Source organism: Nannospalax galili, unplaced genomic scaffold, assembly GCF_000622305.1.
Source record: "Nannospalax galili isolate Female #2095 unplaced genomic scaffold, S.galili_v1.0 scaffold120, whole genome shotgun sequence".
In the NCBI taxonomy this organism is placed as follows: Eukaryota; Metazoa; Chordata; class Mammalia; order Rodentia; family Spalacidae; genus Nannospalax; species Nannospalax galili.
Window position 1 is genome coordinate 1519545 of NW_008350324.1, and position 13185 is coordinate 1532729.

At 45.3% G+C, this 13185-nt stretch overlaps 1 long non-coding RNA gene across 5 annotated transcripts in view; it reads right to left on the reverse strand.

Moving 5' to 3' along the window:
- Positions 1-232: 232 nt before the first annotated feature.
- Positions 233-13185, reverse strand: part of LOC115072777 — a 35838-nt gene continuing 22885 nt past the window's right edge. For 3 of the 5 annotated variants that reach the window (XR_003851789.1, XR_003851791.1, XR_003851792.1), the window contains 3 exons: positions 10887-13076; positions 10524-10757; positions 9853-10350 (listed from right to left, as the gene is read on the reverse strand). This is a non-coding gene — a long non-coding RNA (uncharacterized LOC115072777). Of the gene's footprint in view, positions 382-9852; positions 10351-10523; positions 10758-10886; positions 13077-13185 lie in introns of those variants that run through there. The other 2 variants (XR_003851793.1, XR_003851790.1) reach the window with 2 other exon arrangements.

The following is a 13185-nucleotide window of genomic DNA, read 5'->3' on the forward strand; positions in this document are numbered from 1 at the left end:
GAGTTCCTGCCTGGACTTCCCCTCAATGGGCTGTAACCAACCCATTAGTCCCATAAGCCACTTTTGGTCAAGGTATTTTATGATGGTAACAGAAACAAAGCTAGAACAATAAGTGTCAGATGAAAAAGAGCTTGTTTATATATTAACTCACTCAACAAATTTAGCATGCTACCAAGGTCTGACAATGAGGGTGAAGGCTTGCCTTCCAGAAGCATCAAATACTCGAAGATGCAGTGACATCATGATGTGGCAAGTGTCCCTGTTGTCATTTTAGAGTTCCAGTCTCTTTGTAGCTCCCAATAAAATGCTCTAGTCTCTTTGCAGCTCCCAATAAAATTATGTTTTTTTCCCACAGTTGGTTGAGGCACATTTCAGCAGCTTCTGCTTGAGAGAGAAACACAATTTAGGGTATCTACGTACCCCCAAACCTTTACATCCTTGTTAGCTCTGATGGATTGCCCAACACGTTTGATCTTTTTTGGCTCAAGAAGAATAATTGTGAATTAAATTAGACAGATTTGTTTCCCACTAGTAAATAATAGCTAATAGTTACTGAGTGCAGGTTGTTCATATTTTCTATTGAAAAGCAATTCAGTTTGGCAGTCAATGGGCTATACATTTTCTAGCTGTGTAAAGCAGGGAAAGTTACTTCATCTTCCTGAGGCTCAGAGTTTCCTTTGTGAAATGGGACAGACAGTCATATTGCATAGGTCCCGGTCACTGGGAGGCTCCCAAGGAGAAATGTTCAACACTGTTGGATATCACTAACTGACTGGATGACACCCAGTGCTGGAATGGTGGCTGTGACCAGTGGAACTCCCCAAGGCAGCCAGTGCTGTTAAATTGAAGGGAAAAGGTAGACTGTCAAGTGACTGCCCATAGAGTGTGGAATCCATGGTATATGTATAGGCTCCTCAAGTTCAAGGACCCATTGGGCAATGTCTAGACAATACTTATGGTTCTGATAACTATGGTAAGGTTTGCTATTGGTACCCAGTGAATAGAAACCAAAATGTTGTTTGCTATAGTTTTTAAGTGAAATGTCACCCCAAAGGCTCCTGTGTTAAAAGCTTCATCCCCAGCTGGTTGGATCATGAGAGCCTGACCTAATCAAAGGATGTAGCCATTGATAGATCCACAGTTGAATGAGCTAACGCGTAGTGGTAATAGCCAAGGCAGACAGGACCTGACTGGAAAAGCAGGTACTGGGGGTGTACCTTTTAGTCTCTCAGCTTCCTGTCAGTGTGATGTGAGCTGCCTCTTCTGACATACACTCATGCACCATCTTGCTCTGCCTTACCTTGGGCCCAAAGCAGTGAAACCACTTAGAACTTGTAAAACTGTGAGTCAAGGTAAATTGTTCCTACTTGAAGTAGCTCCTTTTGGATATTTTGTCACAGCAACAAACAGCTGACTAACATACCACTGAGCAGCTATAAAGCATATTGCAGGACCCAACAACAAAGCATCATCCCATCTGAAATGCCAATCATGTTGACATGAAAAGTCATGCTCTAAGGTCACTATGAAATCCACACTTGGGGATGCAACTATGTCACCAGATTTAAGGAGATGTCATGGGTAAGATCCCATCATAGTCACCTTCAGTTGTCAACTTGACACTACTGGGAAGAGGGAACTTCATTTGAGGAATTCTCTTCATTAGATTGGCCTGTGGGCTTATCAGTGGGGCATTTTCTAAATTGCTAATTGATGCAGGAGGGCATCAGCCCACCATGGGTGGTGCCACCCTGGGCTGGTGGGCATGGCCTGTTTAAGGTAGGTCTTGGAGCAAGCCAGTAAGCAGCATTCCTCCATAGTCTTTGCTTCAGGTTCCTGCCTCCAGGTTCCTACCTAGTGTTCCTGCCCTGGCTTCCCTTGATGATGGACTGTAAACTGTAGAGATGAAATAAATCCTTTCCTTTACCAAGTTGCTTTTGTTCAGTGTTTATCACAGGAACAGAAAATCAAAGTAGGGGCTGGAGAGATGACTCAATAGTTAAGAGCACTGGCTGCTCTTGCAGAGTCCCTGGGTTTGGTTCCCAAAGCCCACATGACAGATAACAACTACCTGTAACTCCAGTTCCAGGAGAGTCAATGCCCCCTTCTGTGTGGGGTGGGGGGTGGGGCTAACAACTGTCTGTAACTCCAGTTACAGGGGATACTACGCCCTCTTCTGACCTCCTTGGGCATTGCATAGTATAGGTGCACTTACATACATGCAGGCAATGTACTCATACACATAAAATAAAAATAATAAATAAAATATTTTTTTTTAAAAACAGAATCAAACTTGAACAGAGCCCCAGCATGAAGTCTGGCATGTAGTAGATTCTTAATAAGTATCTGTAGGTTGAAGTTAAATCTTTGGGGATGGGGCCTACCATCTCCACTTTGTTTTTAACGGTGGCAGAGGAAATCTCAGCCACCTGCTTCCTGCCTTCCTAAGTTGCCACTTCCTGTTTTACAATATTTATCAGTGTTGGGTCTCCCAGCGCTATTTTAAGCAGGAGGGAGAGGTTCTAAAGCAAGTCCCAGATTGACATGTGATCCTACCATTTATCAGTACCTAAACCTACTAATCTAGTTTTAAAATTAATGACTTTATGGGCTGGGAATGCAACTCAGATGTTCAAGTGCTTGCTTAGCATACGCAAAGCCCTGGGCTCCATTCCCAGTACCACATAAACCAGGCATGGTGGTGCATGTCTACCATTCCAGCACTGGGGAGGTGGAGGCAGGAGGATCAGGAGTTCAAGGACAGGCCAGTGACATGGTTCAGTGGGTAAAAGTGCTCACCCCATAAGCCTAGCCACCTGTTTGATCTCTGGAATCCACATAAAGGTGGAAGGAAAGACATGTGTGCCCACATACACGATAAACATGTATACAACACTAATAAAAAATTTTTTTAATTTTAAAGAAAGGTTCAGTGGTTAAAGATACTTGCTGCCAAGTGTGATGACTGAATTCAATACCTGGGACTCCTTTAGAGGAAGGCAAGAACAGTCTTTCCCAAGTTGTCCTCTGACCACCACATGAGTGCTGTGGCGTGGGACTCCACACACAGGTGCACTCAATAAATGAGGAGATTAACTACCAGACGAAAAAGGAAAATTTCAAGATCATCTTTGGCTACATAGCAAGTTCCAGGCCAGCTTGGGATACATGAGATCCTGCCTATAGATAAACAAATAAATAATAAGCAAATAAATGAAATGAGTGACTTTTCAACTGTATGAGGAAAACCTTCCCTTGCAGCCACATGATTTTAAATAAACTCTCACCCACACATTGTCCTGTAGTAGACTGGATCTGGACTCAGGGTTAGAGGTCGTTGCACTTACAACATAGGCAACCCTCACAGCCCACGAAGACAAGGACATTGTTTTTTCAATGAAAGTATTGTTACCATTTCATCTGGAGCCCTAATACTGCTCTCCTGTCATTCCTGTTCCTACTGAAATATTTGAATTCAAATAATTCTGCATCTATCTAGACTCTCTTCCAATGTAAATCATCCATTTAATCAATCTGCCCAATATTTCTACAGTAAAGACTGACATCAGAAGTTAAGAATCTCCGAGTTTTTTCCCTTTAAGATTCTGCCTTCTCACACTGTTGCTCTCTTTGTTCTCCCTGCTAATTCAATCGGTGCCTTGAAGGCCCTAAGCTTGTCTTTTCTATTTTAAAATTTTCCATTTATTTAAAATATTGTAGACTGCAAGCAGATTAAACAACGAGGAACAGTTGAAGTCTTAGGAAAAGACCTTTCTATTCCTATGATGGGGGAGTGTGGGGTTTGGGTAACTTGCAGGGTTGCCAGATAGAGAAGGCAAAGCATATTCTAGTTACAACTGACCCAGAGAGGAAGTTACACGCACAACATCCTGGTCCACTGTGTTCAGAGAGGGGAAGTAGTTTTCTCATGGTGTATTTCTGTTCTACACCTGTCTCAGGAGCCTTCGTGAGTGTGTGTGTGTGTGTGTGTGTGTGTGCAGGGGTATGTACCCATGTGTGCTTGTAGCAGTCAGAGCAGGACGTTGGGTGTCTTTTTCTATGACTCTCTGCCTTATTGCCTTGAGACAGGGTCTCACTGAACCTGAAGGCCCTGTTTCAGCTGGTGGCCAGCAAGCTCTCTGGATCTAACCATCTCTGTTCTCTCTGCTAGGATTACAGGTACACACAGTCATGTGTAGCTTTTTTTTTTTTTTTTTAACATAGGCGCTATAGCTTCAAATAAGACCTCATGCTGTCAGGGAAGAACTCTTACCTACTGAGTCATCTTCCCAGTGCCTCAGGAGCCTTCTTGAGCTGAAATGCTAACTTGCTTTGTCTGTACGGAATGGAGAAACGCTATGTCCAGAAGCACAGAGTCTTCTCCCTTTGCTAGATGAGATGTCTACCCAAAACCCAGGAATGGCAAATCCACTGCTTAGCCATCTGTGTCCACACCTCTGCACAAGGCAGACATTACTAGTCAATCATAGTACTCTTCCTTCTCCATACAGAACCCAGATGTAACTTCACAATCTTTATTTTTAAAAACCCTTCATGGATGTGTGTTATCTCAGCACCTGGAGGGCAGAAGCAGTAGGATCAGGAGTTCAAGGTCATCCTTGACTACACAGAAAGTTCAAGGACAATGTGGTCTTTATGAGACCCTGTCTCAAAAGCCAAACAAAGAAATCCTGTATAAACTCATTAATTGATTGTAAAGCAGACATGTAAAATAAAAATGACTTTCTATTTCTGGTAGTAAGGAAGAATGTACTTTAAAAAGCATTTTTTTTCCTTTTTATGTTTGGTGCTAGGGCTTGAACGCAGGACTTTGTGCATGCTAGGCAAGTGTCCTACCACTGAACTGTACTCCCGACCCTTAAAAGTGCATTGAGGGCCAGTGAGATGGCTCAGAAGGTAAGGGTGACTGCTACTAAGTCTGATGACCTGAGTTCAATCTTCATGACCCACATGGTAGAAGGAGAGAACCAGCTTCTACAAGCTGTCCTCTGTCCTACACACACGAAGACAGACAGACAGGCACGCATGCATGCACGCACGCACATGCACACACACACACACACACACATACACACACACACACACACACACACACACACACACACACACACACTGTTAAAAAACACTGAAAGTTCACCGTTCCTGTATCCTTTTCCAGAAACTGCTTCCATGTTCTAAATCCTATTCAATTTCCCTGACAATTTGAGATTCCATCTGCCCGTTTGGAAGAGAACAGGGAGAAGTCAGCTTTACTTTCTACCTGGAGATTTGTCTCCAAGTTGCCGAATGTGTGGAAATGAGTGAACTCATCATTTTTAAAACTAGAATTCAAGTTCATAGTTTTAAAGCAAAGTGTAGATTTTAATTCATTTGGGTGGAGATTTTGCTGTTTTTGTTTTTGAGGTCAGGTCTCACGTAGCCCAGCCTGGCCTTCAACTCACTTTGTAAATGGGAATGACCTTGAACTTCTGATTCTTTTACCTCTGTCTCCCAAGTTGGAAGATTTAGGAGGTATGCCATCACACCAGGCTATCTACTCACTTACTTACTGTATGCACATGTAGGACATGTGCATGTGCTGGTGGAAGACAGATAAACATCCGGTGTTTTCTTTATTGTTTTGTTTTGTTTGAGACATGGTCTCATTGTAGCCATGGCTGACCTGGAAGTTGCTTTGTAAATCAGGCTGGCCTGGGAACTCACAGAGATCCACTTGACTGTCTACCCAGGACTGAGATTAAAGGTGTGTGCCACCATGCCTGGTTTCCACCATCATTTTTTAAAGGGGTCTTCCATGGAACCTGGCACTCACCCATTTGGCTAGGCTTGCTGTCCAGGGGGCTCCAGAGAGCCTCCCCAGTGCTGGAATTACAGATGCCACTTGCAGCATTGGGCTTTTTACATGAGTGCTAGGAATCCAAACCCTGATCTTCATACACATGTAGCAAACACTTCACTGACTGAGCCATCTCCCCAGCTCCTGATTATTTTCATTTATTTGTAATTTTCCTCTTGAAACTAGATAAGGTACTTCTGACTTAGACCAGTTTTGACTGCTAAAACAGAATACCTGAGGCTGGGTAGTTTTTAAAAAACAGAGATGTCCTTCTTAACAGTTCTCGAGGCTGGGAAGTCTAATACCAAGGAGGCAGCATCTCCCAAGGACTAGGCCTTCATCACAGCATGGCAAGGGGGCATCAAGAATAAGGGAACAAGCCCGTGAGACACACAGGTCTCCTGGCCACCAAAGTCAAAACTAAACCACTCTTAGGACTTAGGTTTTCCTGTAGGACCAGATTAGCCTTAATTTCACAGAGATTCACAGGCCTCTACCTCCTGGGTACAGAGATTAAAGGTGTGAGGCACCATACCAGGCTTACCGAAATGTTTCTTAAAATCCCACCTGGAATTCTGGCACTCCAGAAATGTAGACAGGAGAATCAGGAATTCAAGGTCATCTTCAGCTGTGTGATACCCTACCCCACCCCCACAATGGAATAAGACACAAAAAAGTGCCACCTCCCATTGCTATCACAGTGATAATTAATTCCACCGTGAGTGTTGGGGGCACACTAACCATTACTCCCCCCACCCCAACAATACAAACAAAGCAAAACCTTACAAGTACTGGGTTTTTCTCCTTGAATTCCCAGTTTTCTTCCTTAATGGCTTTTTGTTTGTTTGTTTGTTTCAGTTAAGGTCCTGATACCACTTTATCTGTGAGGCCTTCACCTGAGGCAGGATATTTTTTTAATGCACAAAATTAATTCTACCATTTTGTAATTTTCCCAGTAAGATGAGATTGGGAGTTCTGATTTCCAAATACTTTTTATGCTAGAGACTAAATGGTGGGTCCTTCCCCCCCACCCCTGTTTTTTTCCTTTAAGCAAATGCAGTCCTTAGATGCTGTAAGACAATTTTAGTCACTGGAGACATTAAAAAAAAAAATCTCAAGCGAGAATCTCTCTTCATCCCCCCCCCGAAAGAATATTTTCTCTAGAAAACTCTACATTTAGAAAAATTATGCCTTTGATGACAACTTGCGCACTAAGGTTTTCTGGTTCTTTGTCGGGGAGTGGAACAGAGAAGGCTGGACTTGTGAGGGGGATTCTCCTTTCCCACCAGCCAAACATGGCTTTTCTTCATCGATTCATTTGCGCATTTATCCATCAACAAGCGTTCTGAGGACCTGCTAAATGCACAGGGGACTGAGGTCAACAGGAATGCACCTTTTTTTTTTTTTTTTTTGAGACAAAGTTTCAAGCAGTCAAGGCAGGCCATGAACGTACTGCATAGCTAAGGCTAGCCTTGAACTCCTGATTCTCCTCCCTCCATCTCCCAAGTGCTGGGATTATACCACACTCATTCTTGTAGTGCTGGGTATCGAGCCCAGAGCTTTGTCCATGCTAGGCAAATATTCTGTCCACCAAGCTGTATTTCTGACTCTGGCAACACACTATCATAGATCTCCCAAATCCTTCTCCATTCTGTACCATCAAAGAGTGATGGCCTAATGTCCTGGGGCACTATATCTCAACCAGGGGCAATATTGCACCCCAGGGGATTTGGACAATGCCTGGAGATATTTTTGTCTGTCACAGCTAAAGGATGGGGCTCCTTCTGTCTAATTACACACTGGCATGAAGATAGAGGGGCCAGAGACCATAATGAACATCACATGCACAGGCCAGTCACCACCATGAACTATTCAGCACAAAGGTCGGCAGCTGCAAGGTCCAGCAGCCCTGCCCTGAGGCCTCTAGAGCATGTGATGACCCACTCCCTGGGAAAGGTTCCTCCTAGCTGCACTCCCCCTACACACCCACCCCAGGAGAACTGAGGGAACAGTAGCTCAACTCTTTTCTGCCAGGCTTTGTCCTTCTACCAAGCTCTGACTGAGATTAGGTCACAGCCACTGCTACTCAGAGTGTAGGATCCACAGACAGCACCATCAGCAGCACTGGAAAGCTGTTTAGAAATATAGCACCCTGGGCTGGAGAGTTGGCTCGGTGGGTAAGAGCACTGACCACTTGCAGAGGACCCAGGTTGGATTCCCAGCACCCTCATGGCAGCTAACAAATTGTCTGTAACTCCAGTTCCAGGGAATCCTACGCCCTCTTCTGACTTCCTCAGGCATTATATGACATGGGTGCATTTACATACATGCAGGCAATACACTCATACACATAAAATAAAGTAGTAAAATAATAATAATAAAAAAACAAATAGAGTATCCCAGGCCTGGCCCCAGACCTACTAAATCTGAACTTGTATTTAAACATGAGCCCCATGGGATCCATGCACACATTATATGGTATGAGAACGTGCTGGTCTCATTTGACGTGAAACAGAAGTTTTAAGTGACAATTTTGATAAATGCTGTCAGGAAAGTCAGTCCCAGGGGCCAGGGAAGGCTTCCATGACAAATCAGCCTAAAAACTGAGTTCTCCATGGATAGCACAAAATAGCCACAAGAAGATGGTTCCTGGCTGAGGGAACAGTATAAACGAAGGCTCAGAGGCAGGCTGGGGTGATAGCCTACTAGATAAACTGATTGCTGGGCAAGCATTGGGGCCTGAGAGCAATCCCCAGAACCCACATAAAAAGCTGGGAATAGAGGTGAGCACTTGTAATCACAGTGCCTGGGCAGTATAAACAGGAGGATCACTGGGACTCTCTAGCCAGCCAGCTTAGCCTTTTTTTTTTTTAATATTTTAATTATTATTTTTTATTTCATGTGTATGCGTGTATTGCCTGCATGTAGGTAAGTGCACCTGTATCATGCAATGCCCAGGAGGACAGAAGAGGCTGTCAGATCCCCTGGAACTGGAGTTACAGACAGTTGTTAGCTGCCATGTGGGTGCTGGGATTCAAACCCGGGTCTTCTGAAAGAACAGTGTTCTTAATCTCTGAGCCATCTCTCCAGCCCCCAGCCTAGCCTTTTTAAACTTATTTATTTATTTATTTATTATTTTATATGTATGAGTGTATTGCCTGCATGTATGTAAGTACACCAGTCCCAGCCTAGCCATCTTAGTGAGTTCCAGGCCAGAGAGAGACCTTGTCTCAATAAAAGGTGGATGGCTCCTGAGGAAATACACACACACACACACACACACACACACACACACCACACAGAGGTTCAAAGGGAGAAGGGAACCTGTCCAGCTTTTGGCAAAGCCAAAAGAAGAGGTTTTGTCTGTGTGAAGAATAATTGGAGCTGAGAATGACCAGCAGGACCTGGAGGACTTTCTTCTAGAACCCAGTTGGAATGTTCTAGAAGAGGTTGAGCCTTGTGACCAGGTAGAGCCACTTACCACCTGTGGCCTGCGGACAAGGCAAGGTGGCTTCCTGAGCCCTTTAACACCAAGTTCCAAGCAGCTCTGGAAAACTGGTTTGACTGGGGTCACAATTTCAGGAATGGTAATTGTCCCAGGTGACCCTAGGGAGCCATGCTGATGGGGACAGACTGCACCCCCACCCTACCCACTTGACTTCAGGCTACACAGAGTCATTATGTCAGTATATTTTTGTACAAATTCTGTAGTTTATGACACGTCCTGGCAACGTTGAGACGCAATTACAAGGAGCCAGAATGTGGAACTGTAAACCTAAAACTGGATCTCCCGTAAAGCTGTTAGATTTTGGCAGCAGACCTCCTCCAACTTCGCTGTTCCCAGCCTCAAAGCACTGAAAACAAAATCCATTTTTAATGAGGGACTAACAGACACTTCACACTCTGTTTTTGTCCCCTTTGGGCTCACAAACTCCAGTATACCTTACAAGCGAGAAATGACCCAAACTGATTGCAGGGTACAGGGGCTCCTTCGAGTGGTTATCAGAGCAACTCACACAGTCTAGGACCAGGGATTAAGTCCTTGTTCCCATTGTCCTTCGGCACGTGACTGGCCTGCAAGGCTGCATGGAGATTGGGGCTCAGAAGTCATTTTATCACACAGCTGTCTCTGTCTCCCCATCAGATTACTAATCTCACAAACCATCCATTATCCACTCGACAACTGGCAAACGTGAACTTGGCCAATATCGAGGCAGAATGCTGAGATCCAAGTTAGAAGTGGGAGAAAGAGAGAAAATGCAAAGATGAGCCAGACAGTTTTCCAACCTGTAGGAACATGTATTTACCGGGTCTGGTACGGAAGCCAAACGCGGGGCTCCATGTTTGTCTTGGGCTCTGGGACTGGGTTATGTGTGGAGCATCCAGAACAGTGCCCCCACCTCCCCTCCTCACCCATATCTGATGACTGGCGTATTGTTTAGAAACGCAGGATGATCTTGCGCTCTGGAGGAAGCTGGCAAGAAAGTTTAAATCTATAAAAAGAAGCGCGTGGTCAGGGTACGGTTTCCTATTCTGAGTCAAGGCAGAGAAGAGTCAGAAATTCCAACCCAGAGGGTCAGGACAGGCTCCAGGGCCTGTTCCCTCTGCATGTTCCCCCTCCCTGTTCTTACAACTGGCCAGCTGGGATTACACAACTCACACTTACTTTATTCCACACGCGGCTGTTTCTCATTAGGAGCCAGGATCTCGGGGTTTTTTTTCTCCCAGTGCCGTGTCACCCCTTTGGTTCCAGGTAACTCCACTTTAGAGCAGGGACCTTTGTTTGCAACCTTGGCTGGACTCAGGAGATGTGTTCAACACTCATGTTTTGTTTACAAAGCCCAAATCCTCCTTTCTCCTCTGAATCCTTAACTTCACCTTCCTCATGGGATCCACTCCTCTAGGGTAGCAGGAAAATGGAAGGTTTGAGTCAATCCATAAAATGTTTTCTGGTCACCCAATACCCGACAACTACTTCTAGAGGGTTCTTTCGCCTTCCCCTCTGCACCCCACTCCCCACTGAACTTACTGTTGTTGTTTTTTACACTGAAATCACCAGATGTTTTGGCAGTGCCTAAAAACCTGGTTTTCCTGTCTTCCAAATGTATTAAGTTGGATCTGAATCAGAGCATGTTGCTTCAGCTACACCAACCAAGCCCTTGTGGTGCAGAACAGCTTGAAGTTGGGGTTAGGCCTTTCTCTGGGCACCAGGAACCAGGCACAGCATTCAAGGCCTTGGAGTGTTTCTGAGCAATGTCTTCCTGATGTTGCCTTCGCTCTTCCCGTCTATTTTCCTGGCTATGTATCAAGTTGCAGAGCTGTGCCCCCCAAACTCTCTGGGTATAATAAAGTATACGGGTGGCACACGTGTGATTTAGCTGAAGCTGGAGGGCTGAGGGTGGAGCTCAGCACAAAGCACTTGTTTGGCGTGTGAGGCCCTGGCTTTGATTCCCTGTACCACAAAAAAAGAAAAAAACAAAAAAAGGTCTTCAACCACATCTGGAGAGACACAGGGAGCTGCCCTCCTGTCTTCGTGACTCCAGGCCCCTGTGAACCCAGGGAAGGCAGAACTCCATCCCTTTAAACTCACTCAGCCTGGTGCCCTGTGTGGCATAGAACAAGCCTAAGCACACACCGTACCACCTTGCCAGGCCTTGCCGAAGTCTGAGAATGGCACAGAGCGCACATTAAACAGATGGAATGCAACATGCATGTAAAGAAATAACAGCCGTGCCAGCAAAGCTGGCAGTGGTTCTGGAATGCTTTAAACAGCGTGTGTGTGGGTAGAAAGAGTGAGCCCCGAGTCGGCCAGGCGGCTCCTTCCCAAGAGCTCTTTCCTTTACAGCCATAACCTGTTTTGCCAGTCAAAATAAATACAGTGTTAAATGCCCCCCTTTTACTGGCTCCTGGTACCGAGGAGTTTGGCAAGCCAGTTTGAAATATGACCTAGGCTCATTGGAAAAATGTCCTTTTAATTGAGTGGGAAGGATGTTCCCTCCTCACAGCTAAGTAGGAGGGACACCGAGGCAATGTTCTGAACACAGGCACTCTCAGGATGAAGGAACAGCCACAGAGTCCGTACTGCTGGTTTGAAAGTCAGTGCTTCTAGAAAGTTCCACGCAGGCCCAGGGTAGGGCTGAGTTTTAAGGTTTTCTGTTCCTTTTGGCTTTCCAGGCAACAATGGAGCAGAGTCTTGGAATGACCAGCTGTTTTGGAAGGCACATTGGGAGAGAAGCATGCTTTTTGCTTTATAATTATTTGTGTGTAGTGTGTGCATGTGTGCATGTATACATGTTTGTGTGTATGCACATGTGTGTGAGCATGCAGAGGCCAGAGGGTGATATCAAGTGTCTTTCTCCATCTCCTATGTGGAGTGCACACAGAGGCCAGCCTGGTCTACATAGTGAGTTCCAGCTGCAGCTACAGGGAGGTCACGTCTATTAAAAAAAAAAAGGCATGCATTACCACATCAAGCTTTACCTTATTAGCTAGAGAACTCCAGGGATCCTCCTGTTTCTGCCTCCCCCAGCACACACTACATGGCTTTTTAATGTGGGTGTCGGGGATTGAACTCAGGTTCTCTTGCTTGTGAGGCAAGCACTTTCCCACTGAGTTGACCAGCTGAGCCTTTGCTTTAGCAGGAAAGCCTAGCACTAGGAAGACATAGCCACAGTTCAACCTATTCAGGCCATTGAGCTTTATAGCTTCCCACAGACACCCCTAGCAACAGCAGCAGCTTGCTGAGGGCAGGAGGAACCAGGTGGAACCTTAGCAAGTTCCACATTCCAAGGACTGCAGATGCACCTCGGAATAGCCCAGTATCTCCCAAGGGAGTGCCATGCTACCTCTGTACATGTGAAGAAACTGAGGCCCCATGAGGTTGAGTCATTTGTCCATGTGCTTTAGAAAGGGGGCAGCTAGAATTTGAATCCAAGTCTATCTACTCTTAATCAGCAAGGCCCTAATGACCCCATGTAAGCTTCTAACCAAAACAGCCCCAGGGACAAGTCTTGCAGAAGCATCTCTCTCCTCAGAACTTCCCTGGCTGTGCAGCAGGATGGTTACATTCCTTACTGAAGATGTCATGGGGTATATTAGCCTTCTGGGGGACTGTAAACAAATGTTGACCAGCAGGGTGCCTTGCAAGGATGGAATGTATGGAGCCATTTTGGAGGGTAGAGGACTGAGATCAGGTATCAGCAGGCCGACATTCTAGTTCCTGGAAGAAAATGTAAATAAAGCAAAGAGGAGCATCATTATTTATCCATCCACCTATTCACCCATCCACCCATCCATCCATCCATCCATCCACCCACCCATCCACCCAC